This window comes from Haliotis rufescens, unplaced genomic scaffold, assembly GCF_023055435.1.
Source record: "Haliotis rufescens isolate VD_foot unplaced genomic scaffold, xgHalRufe1.0.p SCAF_7, whole genome shotgun sequence".
NCBI classification, from domain to species: domain Eukaryota; kingdom Metazoa; phylum Mollusca; class Gastropoda; order Lepetellida; family Haliotidae; genus Haliotis; species Haliotis rufescens.
In genome coordinates, this window is record NW_025964361.1 from 21,153,262 (window position 1) to 21,174,748 (window position 21,487).

Sequence of the window (21,487 nt, forward strand, 5' to 3'; positions counted from 1 at the left end):
TTCTGCACAATACGTCCATCAGATTCTACTGTTCAGCAACATTGTCACTGAATTTCAGAACTCTGGCATGATATAATAATCAAGGATTTCGAAGGTGAACGAGGGGAAAGGCAGACGCACGTGGATTTACTCTCAGGTTATTATTGTCTGGAGTTCACATTTTTGGACATTTCATATACTATTTGAACAGAGTTCACCTGCACATGTCCACTTTAGTGATACAGGCTGTAACCAAAAATGCAATAAGCCGTAGCTCTTAATCCCTTACAACAACGGTAACTACAACCAGGGTTAGGACACAGTAAGGTTAAACCGTGTCCAACAGACAATCTCAGGTGGCTAACGCCATATCTCCCATCAAGTCAGCTCTGTTTTTAAGCGCATAATTATGTTTTTACATATTGAATTAAAAGGAATTTAAAAAATCATATTTAACAAACCTACACATTACACTCTTTCTAGACTTTGTTCCAATTAACCTGGATCATTCAACTCGCTCGCGAAGGTCGTATGCGACTTTAAAGTGAATACGTCTACAGTGTACAAGTAACTTTTAACTGTATCATATATACTCATGATAAGCAATTATTTTCGTTCCTAATTCGAATGAGCACATTCTGAGGCTAAATCTGCAAAAGGACAGATAAAATATTTCTTTGTACAATGCAAACGATACAAACGTAGCGGCTGATAATAGAGACAATGATTTAATAATCTGCAATATATCATTTGTTCTCGTTCAATCTATTGTACATATTGAAGTGATTGTAAAGTTTCAAAGAGTACTAAAATGTTGTGGTATTATGAATTTATTTAGAATATGAATAGCGAAAAACAGTCACCATATCGGATGTACATGTATAACTTGTCTTCCAACACCACGCTTGTGCCGAGGCCCATGGTCATAAAACTAATCGGTCCCATAAAAGGAGCAAATAGTTTCGCAGATACTACTTGCTATGGTTCACTCCCAATTATCAGACGACCTAATCATCAGTCAGACCAGTCAAGTGTGACCAGCGTACCTGCCTGGTTTTACCTCCTAATTACTGAGCTGCCCTTTACTGTCATACTGTGGGCAGAGTAAGCGGCCTCGTTGAGTGATACAGACTAACCAGATTGTGATTGTGTTTGTAAGTTGCGTTTAATCTGTGTCGGGTTGCAGTTGTTTTATTAGGCAAGACAAGGGGTAGTTTTTTCAATGAAACCTTTTAGCCATTGAGTTTGTTTTGCATTCATGTCATTAAATATATTCCAAGGGAGAATAATAACACGTTATATGGATTAAACATCTCCCTAATCTGAGTATAATCTCACATGTACTCTAAGTACCGTTCTATATTACTTTGCGGAGACATTGAGTATAATTTTTGAGTTGGCATTGTATGCTGTCTGAATGACTTTACACAAATCCCTGCATTCAATGGACCCGTGAAGATCTTCAACAACCCATTCTTGGCGTGAAAGGGCGACAGCGCTTGTCGTAAGAGGCGACTACCGGGATCGGGTGGTCAGGCTCGCTGACTTGGTTGATGCATGTCATCGTATCCCAATTGCGTGGATCGATGCACATGATGTCAATCACTGGATTGTCTGGTCCAGACTTGATTATTTACAGACCGCCGTCATACAGCTGAAATATTGCTAAGTGCGGCGTTATACAACTAACAAACAAACAAAACTTTGAGGAATTCACAACAATCACTATGACGAGGTATGCATATCTTGCAATCAACCTGAATCCAGTTACTGGAATGTCAAACCCGGGCTTGGTTAAAACAAGAATTGCAGTTAGATCCGCTATATGCTGTAGATCTCCTGTAGTCAAGAGATGCAATAGCGAGGCAGAACTATGTCAATTTATGAGGTACAGACAGCTACTCGAACATATATAAACATAGCAGCCAAAGATAAAAATGAAATCATATCATGTACGAAAATAGAAATCATGTCACCACAAAAACAGAAAGTGTATGAGTACTAAAACTTGCAATAGATATGCGTACCCTACGTACACACATGAGTCCCATTCGACAGTCTACAACACACGAATAACTGTCAAACAAGTTTGGTACCCCTTCTGTTCAGGCAAGTTATTTAGTTCAATAATTTTGTATTAAAATCCTTTTCAATTTGTTTTCACCATTTTCCCTATTCCATGCATGTTTATGTTGCTACATCGTATTGCTCAGGTTTCCAAGTATTGTAAAAACATTAATGTTTCTCCTTCTTAATCTAACGTTATAACATTTCAGGTCATTGCCATCATCTAATAAACAAGAGATGATACCAAGACATATTTTACTCGGTTTTATGGTCTATGCGGTCTTACAATTGATTTTATTAGTCTTTAAATCTATGTCTAGTAAATATTTTCACAAACAGGGCTGTTAGCTGATATAAGGAATGTAACATCCAGTTGAGGACTAAATACGACGTACGTAAGTCTGGTAACGACGTTTCTACAATCAATATTTTGAATACGCCGTTAATACGCCAGTTGTGACAGGGATGATGGTATGGTAGCTGTAGCAGACATTGACAGCCGTTGTTAAGTGAGTCACTAGGTTATTAGTACGGCATTGGCCTTGTTGATTGTTACTATACTTTGAGGATTTCTGTGGCCAGTGGCGGACGTAATTCAAACTCCTTCCACATTGACATCGCACCAAATATATTTGTGTACCGATTACATAACTCTAACTGACAGGGTAGGGTGGTAGTTCACGCGAAACGGACGACACTGTGTAAATTGAGCGGCCCCTTTGATATCGCCTCACAACCTACTTTCAATGAATGACCCATTAAACGATGATACACATCAGGATCGCAGAGAAAATACAAGATTAGTTCTCGTTGAATATATATATCAAGGCACAAATTCATCTTTCATAAACTTTTTGTGTCTTTGTGCTTAATATATCCACATATCAACGAAAATATGTAATACATGTATCCACAAAAATATACATGTACAGGCTAGGTATTTGCCCACAGCAACACCTGCATAACTGTTTATTCACGCGTGGTGTGGCATATTGTAATTGACCGACAGCAAGTATTGTAGAATCACCTGTAAATAAGGTCGACATTGTAATTAGACACAACGTACTAATGAGAATATGAGAATTATCATAAGAAGGCTGTTACGTTTTTCTTAACTATTACCATTTTCATACCAAAAGTGACAATGCAGTTAAAAGTTGCTTTATTGTCACAATATTCACTCACGTTTTCCTCAATCGCATTGAAACATAATTCCTACTGGTCAGTTCGACACCACTTGTAATTAAAAAATTATTTTGAGATTTCGTTAGAATGTAAGATTTTCAGCTAAACGTTATGCAATAAAAGACGAATAGTTTCTTTCCGTTAAAATACGCGCACGCGTACCTGTCACGTAATTGCCCAGTGTGATGTATCAACGGGACATAAAATGGGAAATGAAATAGAAACTAACTAAAATTTAATGTTGTGGAAAATAACTCCAATGAATTGGATTACACGCACATGAATTCGTATGATAAACTGTCAAAACGTTTTGAGAGGTAAGGCCGGGTTCATTAAAGATCGCTACAATATGTAAAACAGGTGAAATTTGTAGAACTTCTATAAAGGAAACATCCAACCAAATGCTCTTTTTAAATAGTAATGTAATGATATAATATAAAGTATATTTCACATGATACAATATACTTTGCACACAGTTAGTTGATGGGCAAAATATTTCAATATCGCTATAAAATAGTTGAATTAAGTTAAAATGAGTTAAATTTTGTGTCATGACACTTGAATGAATACATTTAATGTATTTGCGAAACATAAACATGAGTTTTAAGTAAAGGAACATATTCTCGCCCATGGGCCAAACCTTTTTCTCGCCCATGGGCGAAATAATTCAATATCGCTATAAAATCGTTGAATTAAGTTTAAATGAGTTAAATTTTGTGTCATGATACTTGAATAAATACACTTAATGTATTTGCGAAACAAAAACCTGAGTTTTAAGTAAAGGAACATATTCTCTCCCATGGGCCTGCCCATGGGCCTACCCATGCATGGGCCAGACTTCGCCCATGGGCAGGCCCATGGGCGACATAGTCTAAATATTGAGTTTTTGAACAATTTTTTTTTCATTTTTTCTTCCTTGGTATGTTCCCATGAAAACAGCATGTTTAATTTTGTAAATACCTTTAACCGAGACTGGGCAAAGACCGTAGAGTTTCTGGACTTTTGGGTTTCCAGAATTAAAATGGGACGTGTTAGCCACATTTGCGCAGTTCATCAGATGTTAGAGAAGCCTTGACCAATGAACATGACGTTGCAGTAGTTGTGTACTTCTTGTACAGTGGAGTACCGAACTATCGGTAACTAGACTGGAATTCATCTGCGTCAATGATGTCTGCGAAGCCATATATGACAGGATGTTAAATGAATTTGTCAGATTTCCACGTGGTGAAGCCTTGATGGCTATAAAGACATGCCGACCTTTCCGAACTATGCAGGAGCGACAGATGCTACACATGGCTGCACTGGCTGGCCTGGCCGAGTGCATGATGCAAGAGTGTTTGCCAACTCAACTTTGAAGACTATGGCCGACAATGGAAGTCTCCTGCCAACGTCACCAAGTTGGTAACATATACTGGGCTGGACAATGCTCTTATGGACATGTCGGTAGTTCCACTTGGCGACGCAGCCTCTCCATTGTCTTCCTGGCCGCCGAAACCACTCACATATAAAGGACAGCTTACAGCAGAAAAGGTGTACTTTAACTATCATCTGAGGAGTGGCCGTAAGAGATTGAGAACACATTCGGATGGAGACGGAGGCGTATCCTCGAGAGAGTTGAGGTTGATGTCAAGTTCGCGTCAACCCTTGTGACAGCAGCTGTCTCACTACACAACCTGTAAGAAAACAGAGATCAGCCCTACCCACCAGACTGGCATACTGCAGTCCAGGATGCACACACAGTCCAACCAGGAACCACAGACGACATGGTTATCCTACATGCAAATGGTACCAACATCAGAGGTGTATTTATCATTCAGTCTTGCAAGGACCGCAATTAGACAATTAGATTGAAATTTAATCTGAAATGACATGTTGTACTTTGACAACAACTATGTTACCATGAATATATCCCATGTTGCTGCATCTGTTTATACAGCTCAATGTAGTTCCCTGTGAGCTGGTCTATTGAAAATAGGGGGCACGGGTGGCCCAGTGGTCTAAGGCGCCGCGATTCGCTGTGCAGAGTTGCGTCCCTTGGGCACGCCAGAAACTTATGATTGTGGGTTCGAATCCCGGTTCGCCCCGATAATGTTTCTAGGTTTGTCAGCACCATACCCGTGCTCGTGGGTTTCACCGAAGTGGTAAACGTCTGAGACATGCATCACTTCGGGCTTTCCTCCCACATTAAGCTGACACGCCGTGATATAACTGGAATACTGTTAAAAGCGGCGTTAAAACCCAACTCACTCACTCACTATTGAAAATAAATTGGGGTGTTGCAAGACAGTGAATATGGTGGGGGCATATGTCGAAATGAGTTTATATGCACATAAAACCCCTCTAGGGTAAACTTACCAGGGGATAAATAGATGCATGTAAACAGGGCTCAACATTTTACAAATGATATATATTGACTTGGAAACTGAATGTTTAATGTTCACAACGCCAATATGAGATCATTAACATAGTGTACAACATTGATGCTTGATATTCTCATCCATATTGAGCTGACGTTCATTATCATACCGTCATTTCGATCTCAGTCGTGTCCTTCAGATCTGAGAACTCATTTCAACCCACTCACATCACTAATGGGAACATGATAAGATGATAATGATTGTCTGTGCTTACCATTTTGAAGGTTATCTTGATTTCCAACCATGGATAAATGGTTATGATAAATAATTGAGCAATCTAAAGTTTAATCATGCAAAGGTTTGAGTTCAATTTCCCATGGGGAAGTAAAAGTATTAAAAAGTCAACAGAAACGCGATTGACGACAGACTGCAGACACATGGCCATATATAACGAACATAAGTTATACATGTATAAAAAACATCTTCTTGAGGCAAGAGTGTGAACTGACTATAAAAATCCAGTTTCAACCCTTGTCGAAGGCTGGAATTATGGAGTTATATTTTGGCTGGACTAACGAGTCTGTGCATAGTCCATTCATAATCGCGTAACGAAAACGACAACCGGTTCTGAAACTGCGGTGCAGATTTCGGTCGATTCCAGTATTGGCAAAACATATGTACCGACAACTAAGCTTAAACAGATATTTTCCAAATCTTTTCAAGATGCTCACGTGATCTGATGCACTTCGCGATGTAAGACCCGTTTTTCTTACAGTATAGATATTGATTATCGATCATCGGTCTTCACTGGGCGACGGCGTTTCATTTGAAGCAAATGTAAGTGATATGAGAGGTGGTATCGGATTGGTCAATAGGAGGGACATAACTCGTAATAGTCACTGGCGGTGCTACGATCGGGCCCACAAATTCCAGCCTTGTTCGGCAACGGCGGTAAATGTACTTTTACAGTCAGTTAACTCCTTTGCCTCGGGATGATGACGAAACGCGACAAAAAAACTTTTCCACAATCTTGAGAAATCGTTTCTAAAGGCAGAGTCCATTTACGATTCCGACTATATCATATGCCTGTGTTTATGATTTACTAACACATAGTCATGATACCAGGTGTTCGCGAAAAGATGGGTGTATCCTGCCCCATTGTAGGCATCCGTCATAAACACATGTAAAGTCAGTTGTTCACCATACAATATAACACTAGGATGGAGTGACTTGAATGCTCATAAGTGCGACAGAATGTCGCTGAAGAGCCTTCTTCTTCCCGTGGTTCGATGTACGAGGACACTGATCTTTATTTCCTCATGTGTTCAAAGTATAGTATAGATCCAAACTCATACTTCATACCATGGGACATAACCCCAATTCTATACTTAATGGCAATTTCTCAGAAACCGCAAATGTAAGGCAAACAGTGTTGGCATCTCTTAATGAAAATATAGTATAGATCAAACTCATACTTCATACCATGGGACATAACCCCAATTCTATACTTAATGGCAATTTCTCAGAAACCGCAAATGTAAGGCAAACAGTGTTGGCATCTCTTTATGAAAATATACTCTTCAAAAAAAGAAAAGAAACGCAGATTTGTGTGAGGTAGGAAAATACATTCCACGAGGAACCGTACAAGGTATTGAGCAAATATTGTGGAGAGAACATTTGGTGATTGTAGTCATCTCAGTTATCGGTACATAGGAAAAGTCTAAGGTGAAGGTCAGCTACCATCAATAAGTGCTATGTCCCCTGTTGGAATCGATAGCGGCCTGACATCACCTGCCCATGGAAGAGACGAGTATGCGAATCACATCCTGGGGAATGGTAGCCCACTCGGCCTGCAACACAAAAGCCAACTGTTGCAACGTCTTGGTTGACGTCGGCGTAGCCGTCTATCCAATTCATCCCAAAGGTGCTCTATCGGGTTCAAATCCAGGGATCAGGCGGGCCAGGGGAGAACATCAACGTTGCTGTTGTGTAGACAGGCTCTTGTGATACGTGCTGTATGCGGTCGAGCGTTGTCCTGCTGGAATACACCGTTGCCGTTGGCTGCAATTGGGAGGACGTGTGGTTGTAGAATTTCGTTGATGTGCCGTTGAGCCGTAAGATTGCCCTGGATATGGACCAAACCTGTCCTGCCATGATGAGAGATAGCCGCCCACATCATAGTGATACCCCTAACCAACCTGTCCACTTCATGTACGCAGTTTCTGGCGTAACGTTCTCCCCGAGGTCTGTAGACCCGTGCTCTTCAATGAGGTGGCTGTGGCCGTCCTTTCACGTAGTCGGCGCAGTCGGGTGTAGCGATCTTGGGTGGGGGTGGTTACTCTTGGTCGTCCCGACCATGGCCGATCACGTGTTGACCCATGCTATTGAAACCAATCCCATAGCCTTGTGATAGCGCTGGGCGCTGCATTGAAAACCCTGGCTGCAGCTAAACGGGATTCCCCTGCCTATGGCGTTTTATCTTTGCACTTCTGTTAATCTTGGCATATTGTTGAGCTGTCATTGTTCGACTGACGAAGATGCCAGGCAATCAAAAACCTTGCACTTTAATACCGTTCATAGTGCTGCTGCGCGTGCAGTGCGGGCAGCTCTATGGCCCTCTTGTTAACACCGGGTGCGGTTTTCCGAATCGTACGTGTTTCCCGATTAATGTCTCCCGATTCTCCCGATTATTGTTTAAGTCATCCGACTAGTTCACCTATCCAGAACATGTATAATTTACGAAAATGAAAATATGTTTAAAACATGGATAGTCCAGTTGTACTCATTCCTTACTGGTTTCATTGTGCAATACATGTACTATGTTCTTGTTTTAACATCTGCCATACATCGATGCACGTTAATAAAGTAGCTATCGTCAAGTCTCTGTGTCTACCAAACTGGAGGATGCATGATTTGCGTGTCGAACACATTATTCCACCCACAGTGACAAGTATATCATATTCAATATATCAAAATCGATAGGGACTTTTAAAGATAATATGTGACCATTCATCTCGACTTACAGACACAAGAAAGAGATGTCACTTTATTTCTATGATTGGGAGCAAAGTCTCAGCCTGTATACATACAGCAATAAACATGTAAATAGTCACCTACATGATACAAGTCACTTCTTCCGGAGTTAAGAGAGACTATGTTAAAAATATGCTGCATTAAAAACAGCTTTGTACACATGTTACATATGGCCCTTAATGTACGAATGACACATACATTGTGGTAATATACAAGCATTTATATGATTATCTATATAAAGTGAACATTCTAATTTCTAAAATTACACAATGGGCTGACTAAAATATGAGACAGTTCACCTCATCAGAGTATTTAGATTTGCAACAAGTTCTTGACGTTTTTAGAATATGGTATTCTGACAGTGTTGTACAGTGGACAGTGCAGAAGAACATGTGTTTCATCCTCAATGTTGCCTTTACAGTAAAAACAGTCGTTTTTTCTAATAGGGTCAAGTTCTCTTATTTTACCAATCTCGAGCCTTAAAGGAGCAACCCTACATCTCAGTAGCTCCAGCGCTCGTCTGTTATTTCGAGTTATAATAGATTGCACGTAATGTTCATAGGCGTAACTGCTTTAAAAACGTCCTGTACAGAAGAAGCCTGTTTCTTTCTCTCCCTCGTTGTCCAATCTCTTTCTACAGCTTTGCTTTCCGCTCGGTGTTAAACTTCCCCATTTCCGCAGCTTCTATCTTTAGACACATATGACGCCTACAATAACTTACATAAATATTTAAAAAGTAGGACTTCTCATGTTTGTTCTGCAACTTCTTATGAACTCTATTTTGCCAGTTCTTCTCAGTAGCAGCTGTTGCCATAGGGTCGTAGTCCAGATAATCAGTAAGGAGAAGTCCCAGAGAACTCTAACAGCTATCTGTTTCCAATGACTTATTTCAAGATTTAAATGTAACAACACTTTTAAAAATGATGGAATATTAAAATGAACTATCTTTCATTTTCTTGATAGACAGTCAGTCTGGTCTCCTAACACCAGGTATTCAGTATGTCCAGTATGAGGGCGAGATTTTCCTCTGATTCCGATGATGGAACAAGATCATCTGTAGAGCCACGATTTGCGACTTTCTTTCCGACATCAGTACTAATGCCGACTTTATTTATGAGGCCGTTAATAAAAATGTGAAAAAGTACAGGCGAAAAATCGAATCCCTGTTTCTATCCAGTATTCACTAAAAAAACCATTCTGCTGCACGACCATTTAATCTCACACAGCTATTAAGATTTTATATACATCGCCATCACTGCATGATACATTTTGCACACTTTTCCTATGTATAGGATCGTACGCCTTCTGGAAGTCCATGAAGGCTTCCAAATTGGATTTTCTCAGAGCTTTACGGGTATCAATAATTGTCGTTATAGTTGACATATGAACAAGCTGGCGGTTTATGTTTATTGTAAGGATGAAAACAACCATGAAAGACAACACAACAATAGGTGTGTGTTGTCAAAAATGTTCGTTTGTGATGACTTTCATTAGTTTATACAGCCTGGCGTGGTCGGAATCAATTTCAGGGAGTCTTGAGGGATCGTGCATTTTGGTGATGTTTTGCTTGGCTCGCTTCCGCCAAGGTTTTTTTTTTTATCAGCTCATCTGTTATCCAGCAAGATACATTTCCTTGGTCAATCAATCAATCACACAGGAGATTTAACATGCGCTTTCCGACTGAAGCGTATTTCGCACACGGGGTTGCACTTTATACTATTGGGGTAAAAAATTGTAATGAATAAATAAAGAAGCGCAACCCCCAAAAATATAAACTTTATAGTACTAATCTAATAAAACTAGTGAGGTGGGGTTTGGCTTGGATGGGAGTGGGGGATAAACGAATATACAATAATATGGAAAAAAATGGGCGTGGGTTGGAGGGGAGGGGTCAAGCGTGGGAAGGCATGGCGTCGGCTGGCGAGCGTGTGTGGTGACTTGAAGCTGTTTACTCCATCTGGCCGCTGAGGAGTATACAGGCGAGGTTGTACTCTACTCGGCAGATGCCTTGGAAGAGTCCGTCGACGATGGGGGCGGCCATGGCGCCGACGAAGTGCTCCGTGAACTTGAGATCACTGTTTACCAGGAAGTCGTTGAGATCCTGGAAGCTGTGCATCTCATGTTCAAAGCGTTGACCCTGCAGGACCTGAACCATAAACAGGGCTGGTTGTGGGCGGCTGCTTGGTTGGAGTCTGTTGGCGGGCCGGTGATCGGGGAGGGCTGGTCCTTGTATCGTTCCATAATCTCCGCAGATATCCGGGTGAGCAGGAGCCGCGCGTCCTCTGGCTTCTCCTTTGGCACCTTGACCGGGTTGGTCTGGGTGTGACTGTCACGGAGGGAGGGGACTGGTGGTGTGGCGGTCTGCGTTTTGCTGTCATTTAGTGTAGGGCCTGGAGGTGTGGCGGTCTGACACTCTGTTGACTTGGTAGGCGTTGGACAGGGGGAAGTGTCGGGAGAGAAGATGCTTCTCCTCTTCTTCTTCTTCCTCCCGTGTCCCGTCCCCTCAGACGAGAGGAAGGGCTCCTCCCCTCTGGATTCGAGGGGAGCGAGTTCCATCGCTGCTACTGGGAGTGGAGGAGTAGAAGGCAGGGTCTCCTCAATCTCCATGTCGAGGACTGGAGGAGGGGTCTTCTTCTTGCACCGGGCGGGGGGCAGGAGGGGCAGAAGCCGGTGTAGGTTTCACCTGAGGCTTGGGCTTAGCCGAAGCTTTGCCCAGAGGCCTCTTCCTTTGACCAAGGTCAAAGAAGATGGAGAGGGTAGAGGAGTTGGACTTATAGGAAGTCCTGAGGGAGTAGTCCCCAACCCGGTTTAAAAAGCCAGCAGGGGCTCCAGGATGGAGACAAGCTCCCTCGGCAGTGACTTTGCGATGTCTCTCATTGTGGGTAATGAGCTGCAGGAGAGCTTGGTTGGACGTGTTCGCAGGGCGAGTGTCCAAGCCGAGATACTTACTTACTTACTTTGGAGATTTAACGTGCGCTTTCCGACTGATGCGTATTTCGCACACGGGCCCGGCCAGGCCATTTAATGTGTTTCCGAAAGGGGCGAAGTTGTCTGTGCAACCCAAGAGGGGGGTTTTAGGGGTTGCTTATATAGAATTTGGGAATTTTGATATTTGGAATAGATGCCGATGGGGTTAGGGAGGAGAACTAAGGGAGCTGGGTATGGTGGATGTTTGTTTGTTTATGTGATTTTGATTTGGTAGGTTATTGTGTTTTTAGATGCGTTTTATTAGTTCCGTTTTGTTTAAGAATACGCCTAAGGCCTTGAAGTTTTCTAGTTTATTTTGTGGGTTTAGTATTGCTTCTAGAGTTAGAGCCTTGTTTAGATTGAGGGTGGTTTGTAATGCGGTTCGATGTGTTAGGTAGTGTGTGCAGTGGATGAGTGCGTGTTCTGGGGTTTCTGGTTGTTTGCAGTGTGGGCAGTTACCTGTAGTGTGTTTTTTAATTTATTTAGGTGATTATTTAGGTTGGTGTGTCCTGTTTGGAGTTTAGTGATTACTCTGTCGATTTTTTTGGATGGATGGAGAATTTTTGGTTTGGTTAGTGGTTTGCTGAGCACTTTTTTGATTTGGCTATTTGAGTTTAGATATAGGTTATGCCATTTTTGTGTGATTTTTTGCTTGTTTACACTTTTAGTTTCTGATTTTGAGATGGGTAAGTTTAAGCTTCTTTCTGGGATTTTGAGGGATAGTTTAGCTGCTTTATCGGCGTTTCATTACCGTATATTCCTACGTGGGCGGGTATCCACAAGAAGGTTATTTGTTTGCCTGCCTTAGTTAGGTCGTTGGAGCTTTTAAGTATTTGATTTATTAATTTAGGTCGGTTTTTGGTATTTTTGTTTTGGAGGGCTTGCAGTCCACTTAGGGAGTCGGTAAGTATTAGGATTTTTTTGTGTTTTTTTATTCTTGATTATGGAGGGCTGAGGCCATGCCCATTAGTTCTGCCGTGAATATTGATTGGTTGTTTGGGAGTCGGAAGGATTGTGTGGCTTTAGTTGGTTGTGTGGTATGGACTCCGAAACCTGTGTGTTTGGAGGTCGGATCTAAGGATCCGTCCATGTAAATGTGACACCAATTTGGCCAATTTTCGTGTATGTATGTAGCAGGGCGTGGAGTCATCCCACAGATGACATCCTTACCTTGTCAGCTTGCTGACGGGGTTAACCTCTTTGGTCATGTGGACAAGGCGTCCGACCTCTGATCAGAAGGTCCGTGGTCCGAATCCCATCACGGGACTCGGAAATTTTATGGCCGCTACATTGGCGCCCGACGTGGGGCTGAGCACGTTCATATTAAATTTGAGCAAAATAAGCCTCAGTACCCAACTATGCGGCCCAGGACGTGCCTTCTGTTGACGCGGGAGTATGTAGCAGGGCGTGGAGTCATCCCACAGATGACATCCTTACCTTGTCAGCTTGCTGACGGGGTTAACCTCTTTGGTCATGTGGACAAGGCGTCCGACCTCTGATCAGAAGGTCCGTGGTCCGCTACATGTATGCTAGTGTGGTTGTTTTAGCTATGTTTGGGTCGGTTTGTTTATTTATTTGGCTAGCTAGTGTTGTGTCTATTTTGGGTATTTTAAGTTTAGGGGTGAAGATATTTGATTGTTTGCAGTTTTGTTTAAGATTTTTAATTTGGTGTTCATTTAGGTAGTTTGTTATTCTTTGGGATATTGGGGTAAGTAAGGGGTGTTTACGAGCTAGAGCTTGGTTTTTGGGGCTGATGTTTTGGTTTATTAAGTTTTGGATGAGAGGGTTTGATTGGGACGCGGCCCAGAAATTTAAGCTTAGCTGTTCTCTGCGTAGACTTAGTGGCATTTCTCCTGTTAAGGCCTGAAGTGAGATGTAGGAGGTGCCATGTTGGGTGCGTGTAATTAGTTTGAGAGCCTGATATTGTATTGAGTCAAGTTTTTTAGATAGAGAGTTGTTTAGGGTGTTGTGTATGGCGCAGCCGTAGTCTAGTTTTGATCTAATTAGTGATATGTAGAGAGAGAGGAGGGTATCTTTGGATGCTCCCCAGTTAGAGCCAGTTAGGCATCTTAGGGTGTTTAGGTCTTTACTGCATTTAGTTGTTAGGTTTTGGATGTGAGCATCCCAGGTGAGATGTTCATCGAAAATAAGTCCTAAGAATTTGGTTTGTTTTTGAAATTTGATTGTTTGATTGTTTAGCTGGAGGATTGGGGAGGCGGGTTTCATGTTTTTGAATAATATTCCTGTTGTTTTTTCTGAGTTAAGGGAGAAGCCCCATTTGTCAGCCCATTGTTGTATTTTATTAAGAGATTTTTGGAGTAAATTTTGGATCATGTTCATGCTTTTAGTGCGGATCCAGATGGCTCCATCATCCGCGAATTTTGATGTGTTTACTTTAGGGGATAGGCCCTCGAATAGATCGTTTATCATTATATTGAAGAGGGTGGGGCTGAGGATACTGTCCTGTGGAGTACCATTTTCTAAGGGACATTGGTCCGATAGAGTTTGGTCTATACCCACGGTTATTTTACGATTGTTTAGGAAGTCCTGGATGTAGTTTATTATCTAACCTTTGAGTCCTATTTTTTAAAGTTTTTGTATTAGCCCATCGTGCCATACCATGTCGTAGATTCCCCCTAAGCATGTTACATAGTAAACTGACTTGATAAGTTGAATAGCAGTGGTTGTAAATGCACCACTGACTAAGCCGTCACTACTCTAATAGTAATTAACAGACAATTGCAAGTGCTAATACCCACCCGACACTAATTGCCCTGTTAATCCCTAGTCCACAATGAGTTGACATTGAGTTCATTTTGCTAATTAGCTGTTTTTAGAGTAGCAAGGTAATAAACATCAAAGGTGGTGCAGGCTTTGATCATGTTTTCTGTAGAAGAGATGATGTCAATTGTTTTATGTTTATTTAAGATTAGCTACATCCCTTGATGCTACCAAGGCATCCCTTGAGATTATCAGACAGTTTGGCTGGACACATACTGATGTCTCCCTTGTAGCACACTATGTGTCAGACAAGGACTTTGACCACTCTGTGCAGATGCATATCAATGCATTGGGTAGATGATTCAATAATGTCATGCAAGTCAAAGTTGGGTTTCACAGTATTTAGAAACAGACGATGGATCCAAAACTTTATAACAGTAATTATGATTAATTTAAACTTTGCCAGACCAATATTTTGGAAGATTTGCTTGTTATTGTCATTAAGTCATTAAGTTAATTTTCAAAAAAGATAGGATAAATGATAAAAATATGATAATGATTTTAGTCATGAATATTGCCATGAATATTTGAATTCAGATCAGAACAAACAGGGAGGGTCACCCAAAAATGTGAGAGTCTCTAGGGGAGGCGTATGACAAAATGGACAATAAAATATAAAGTGCTTTGCATTTTCTTTCAGGGAGGGTAGTGTCAAAAATGAATGAGAACATACCGGTAATACATGACCGGCCCCTTTAATGTAATATACCGGGTACATAGTTTTTAGTTGATGGTTCAGGTTGTGCTTTTCAGTTGAATTTTTTATCACTGTCTGTGTTGGACTACCAATTATAGGTAGATATAAATTATCCATAATAACTTAGATAAATACTTCTTCAGTCTCATCCTAATTTGTCAAAATTTGAATTTCAATATAGCTTCCAATAATGAATTTGGTGAGAATATCTAGAAAATCCCAATGTACTTTCTTTTGTATTTGGTGTGCTAGGGTAGCCTAGTGGGTAAAACGTTCTCTGAAACCCGGGTTTGATTCACAACATGGCTACAATGTGTGAAGCCCATAGCTGGAATATTGCTAACAAGCTGCATGAAACTATACCAACTCACTCGCTCATTATGTTGTATTTTGAGATCACTTACATGACCTGTGTGATTGAAAGTTTTGATTATTATGAATAGTTCTATTTTTATGTATATGAACCTCTTGTCTTGTTTACCCTTCCTTATATTTTGATGTAATGCAAACATTCAAGCATATTTCAGGTGAACCTTGTGGGGCTTAAGGTATTGTTTTAGAAGACCGGATACATTTTTGTATTTTCTGAACACTTTTCTGTTTGCAATGGCTTATTTACATGTTCAAAGATTGGTTAAATATCAGTTGCAAGATAAACTGTCAATACCTCACTGTTCAAGAAAACAACTTTTAACATTTCTAAATATGTGTGTTTCATAATTTTTGAATAACAAGTTTCTAAAGATGTTATGAATTGTTTCAGGTACCTGGATTTCACAATCTGACAGCAGCTACATTTAAGAAGATCTTGCTCACACAATTCAGACAAGGGACTCGCCGGATGATGAACAATCCTCCCGATAACAACCAACAGATTCACCTCAGAAAGTGATGATTCTGAATGAATAATGCAACATCAGTGTGACTGTAGGTGGTTTTATTATGACACTAATCAAGTCTAAATGAATTTATGCCAAAGCACTGTGACTATGTCCAGGTTGTGTACACCGACGCTGACTATACAAATCTGAATGACTTTTGTGGTTTACTGCAGAAACATAATTGACTTTAGATATTCTTCTTCCATGAAATTCTTCTGAGACTTGACTAATTTGTTTATTTAGAAAATGGCATTCAGGCGTCTGTTCTGTAAGGTCTTGCAAACACCAAAGGGTACTGTATGCAAGTTCCTCTTCTTGCTTGATCAAATTTCAATTTGTGATATGTACCAATGAAATGTCATATAATCAATAAATATGATTTTTTTCCAAAAACATTATTTGTTTTGCTTCATAAGCATAAAAAAATATAATACTGATCAGCCATAATATAGGTGCTGAACAAATATAAAATATACTAATGCCCTGAATGTTTTCCTACTATAGATACAGCTCACTTAACAAAAGTTGAAGTTCCACGTTAGTAGACAAATGACATTGATATTTTTCTGTACTTTATTCAGGTGTTTTCTATGGATGCCATTAGTCTTATGCACCAATTTGGGACAATTGTATTCTGTTTCATATATTCCCATGAAACTACACTGTCCAGATATAACAAGTACTGATACCGTTCCAAACTAAATCTTTTAATCTCACCAGGGCCAAATGCCAAAGAACATAGCCAATGATTTTCCATTTTTTCTGAGTGAGAATGCTGTTTTGCCACTTTTAGCAATATTGCAACAATATCATGGTGGGTGACACCAGCAATAAGCTTCACACATTTGTACCCATGTCGCGAATCGAACTTGTGAACAACGTATGCCCACAGATCTCAGTTTAAGGAGGATATTTACAACTAAAATAACACAGAATATTTCAACAGCTATCTGATATGCACAGGCTAACATTAATAACCAGAAACAAGACATGAAGAAAAATTGCATCCGGATACTTTCCGAAATCCTTCCAGATACCTTCAGCAACCTTCAAATTTCTTGGTATTTTTTATGTGTTTCACACTTAAGTGAACAAAATGCACCCCCAAATTCTGACATTTTTTTGTGGAAGGTTTCCGGATGGTTTCCGGAAGGTATCCGGGCCGGATCCAAAATGGGAAGTATTAATAGAAACGGCCACAGCTTTAAGTTTGCCCTTGATTGGTGATGCGGCTGACCGCTTCTTGACTTATTCTTATAGCTGCTACGTGAGGTGAAATGGCGTTTAACGCCGCGTCCAAGATTATTGCGCTTCTATAGGGACTTGCAAGCACGTGTGTGTGTGTGTGTGTGTGTCTGTGTGTGTGTGTGTGTCTGTGTGTGTGTGTGTGTGTGGCTGCTTGTACTAGTTCAGAAAGAGGCCGATTTATAGTGCAAGCCCACTGAGATACCATGCCGCAGTGTAAGTTGAATACCCCACTCAGACACATTATACAGACTCTGAGCAGACTAGTCATTGTTCTAGCCCCTTAATGTCGATCGTCAGGCATGGTTACAACAAGTACCATCTTTTAACGCCTTCTGTTATGACGAGGTCGGGGATCGAACACCGGACCGTCAGCTCTCCGGGAGGACGCTCTACCACTAGACCACCGAGGGGGTCCATAGCTGCTACGTACCAGCAAGATACATAATAGTAGATAGACACTGCAACTAAGTCTACATATCAGCCAACGATAAACATTTGTCGGGAACCGTTGCGCCGGTAGCATTAGGCCTCTCCCCCAAATAGGTTTGTTTTGGAAGCCGATTACGGGGATTTAAACTTTCTACAAACATTATGATTTTTTTTCTCTTTGATTGATTTTTCGAGGAAAATCTGTATTCGCAACAAAATCGGTATAAATTTCTTTCTCTATTCTTGTCCTTTAAGGTAAAATTGGACGCGCAACACGACTCGCTGTAGATGTTAAGAAAGATCCAATTTGTGCGACATTTCAAACGGTGCAAAATTGTCAGAAAGGTGAGCTTACCGATGGCCACAGGTCGACTGTTGTGACGACGTATCCTGTTCCAGGTGTGTCCGCATGCTCCTCATCAGTAAGGCTTTCTAAGAAGATGCAATGTCGACTTTGGAGGCCAAAATAAACTCTCTTGCAATATTTGTGGATCTTACAACTGTGTACACACTCTATTAAATGGAGATTGGTATAGTCAACGGAAATACCTGAAATATTCAAAGATATTTGAGGAAACTGTCTGTATTGGCAAGCATTGCCATGTGTTGCCACAATACAGGTGAGTGCAGAAATGAAAGCAAGCAATGTTTGGCCCATCACCAGTGATTAACGGTTAAGTTTCCAAACACCTGACAGTTACAAGTCCAGTTTCAATGCTGGCTCAATACATCTAAGCCAAAGCCTCAACTGTATCAAGCCTGTTATTTATGTGACCTTTGAGAAAGCTTAATGTATTATGTATGTTATTGATTGGCAGCATATAGATACTCCAGCAAAGGAAACCATAAAATAGTATATTTTAGTTTTGAAGTGTTGTGGGTGTGGGATGTTGGTTCTTGTATTGTAATATGAAAGTTGTATGACATAAAGAAGTCAGTATCACAAGGTGAAAGTTTGTCACTCATCTTGTTTTGTTCCGGTTTAACGCTAGCAGTGGAAGAAAGGAGGACACCTTTCAAGGGTGGTAACTCTGGGTGAAACTAGTTCCGTCATCCCAGGACAATGAAAAAACTGGTTTCTATTTTTACTCCAGTGAAAATACTGGTTTTTATATTTATTACTGTGAAATATGACTTTTGATGAAAATAAGACTTTTGTTCTATAATTCCAACTGAAACTTGTTTTTAGACAGTGGCCTAACTATCATCTAGGCAAAAAGACAATTGTGTTCACACAGTGTCGATGATGACCTTTCGCGGTGATCAATCGCGGCACCGGATGATGTTATTGCTCTTTGTGAAAGGCAACCTACTCCAGTCTAAGCGGTCACTCGTCCCAGTGTCTAATCGTGCTAACGCTGGAACCCAGCAAATGAGGCATCATGTTTTTCAGGATCTGCCTTGTCTGTACATTGTTATATTTTATTTCGTTCCGAAATATAGTCAGATGTCCCACTTCGAGACAGTGATACAAAGCCATGTATGAATGCAGTTTGCAGGACACCTTCCTCCAGTTTGGTAAGTAATGTGCACGAACTTCTTCATCAGTAATGTTTTTTACGTTTTTCAGTCGCCCTCTAAATAAAGTAAACTGTCTCATATTCGGGAAAAGACCCGCAGTGGGAACTATTTCCCAGAAAATACTCGTATGTCTTTGCAAATTTTATCTAGAATGTTTCCTGAACACTTGCAAAAGACCTCAGCTATCACATGACTTTCGGTATCTGACTATTATTTTGACAATGACGACAGAAATCTGAGAAAAAAAACTGGTGTATCGTATATATATAATATTGCATGTATATATTTGTTTATTTTGTTACGGATTTAGCGTGTGTCTGTGTGCGTATGAGTGTGCGTGCGTGTGCGTGCGTGTGCGTCCGTGCATTTGCATCAGCAGAATTACTTAGGCAATCAAAGCAGGAACGTTTACTTTCGACAATAGGGGCAACACTTTATGTCCTTGGTTTCATGCAAAAAGCTTAAAATATCATAAAATGAACAAAACGGTCGAAATATGCATGAAATGTTCATTTTACCGACTGAAAACTATTGTCATGCATGTTTCTGTTATTAGACTGAAGAACGGGGTGTGTATTAAACGTTGAAAAACATATACTGATAAATGTATAATCAATCATCTCATTTATTAAATACGGTAAAGTGTGTTCTATTGATTGTGTTCATGTGCACAACTATATTGTTCATCTAAAAGATGGTATAAGTTAGGCAGTTTTGATAAGACAAGATAAAATATTACTCCGTATTTTATTGCTGAATTTGAATCCTGACAATTGCTCGTAAAAAGAATTACACGTTATGAAAAAAGATAAAAAGTGACCCGCGCAGTAATCATAGAATGGGATCAATAATTATGTTTAAAATCGTATACATATGAAATATGGAATATATATGCTATGTATCATTTTATACACATGTGAATGTATATGGTAGTGATGCCACCAAAGGGTTGACTATGATATCCATGCAGGAAATGACATATAAACCTTTGCAGACACAATCAACACAATCCATCTGGATCCTATTTGGGTTATAAAATGCATGACCATATGGGACCATATTAGAACCCTTGCGCAAATCCAAACGGGGCCTGAAAGGGCTACCCATTTAGGACCCACATTAAGCTCAAGTCGGGGCCTTGTGTAAAGGTAGGCGGGGATGTTGCTGATTACTTGTGATGATAAATATATCAGTGTTTACTATTGATGATATATACTGAGTCAAATTAAAAACTTCACATCTTTAAAAGTAATCCCATATATGATATACAACGGACATATGTATCAGAGAAGGTAATTTTTAATCATTAATGTCTAAAGAAGGATTTTAATTAACGGTGGTAACCATAATTTGTTCCAAGCACATACGGTATTCGGTAATAACATAAACAGTTTAAATCATAAGTCCCAAGCACGAGAATCTGATGGCACACAAGTTCAGTAGCGTGTATGGCCACCATGTGCGTTGACAACTGTCACTCAACGCCTCCGCATTGACCTTGTGATGCTTGTGAACACATGATTGGGAAGACGACGCCATTGTTGCTGAAAAATGGTGCCAAGATCTTGCAAATTCTTTGGTTGGTTCTGGAGAGTGCGCAGACTTCTGCCAAGAGCATCCCAGACGTGTTCGATTGGATTGAGGTCGGGAGACCTTGACGGCCAGTCCACGACGTTGACTCCCGCATTCTGAAGGAAATTCCGTGTCAAAATTGCTGTGTGGGGTCTGGCACTGTCGTGTTGGAAGATCAAACCGGGTCCATGTGCTGCCATAAAAGGCAGAAGTTCTGGTGCCAGTACCTGGTCGCGGTAAGCAGCAGCGGTGAGGTTGCCACGGATGACAAGAAGCCTGGAACGTGCATTGCCACAGAAAGCACCCCACACCATGAGACTTCCACCTCGAAATCTGTCAACTTCCTGTACACAACACTGGGCGTAACGTTCATGACGGCGCCTCCACAACCTTGCCCTACCATCAGCAAATTGAAGATTGAATCGGGATTTATCACTGAAGACGACTTGATTCCAATTCCTCTGAGTCCATCGTAAGTGTCGCTGTGACCACAATTGACGTTGACGTCTGTGTAATTGAGTCAGAATCGGCCCGCAGTATGGCCGTCGTGCTTGAAGGTGAGCAGTTCTCAGACGGTTTCGAACAGTTTGCGCACTCAGTCACCCCTAAACAGTTCATTTCTGGTTGATATAACCGTCAAAAATCGGTTACGGAGGTGACGTAAGATAATCTGACGATCCTCTGCATGTGACGTCACACGTGGTCGACCTGGCCGAGGGCGATCAGCGTTGGTACCCGTTTGCTGTAGACGCGTCTGTAAATCATAAACA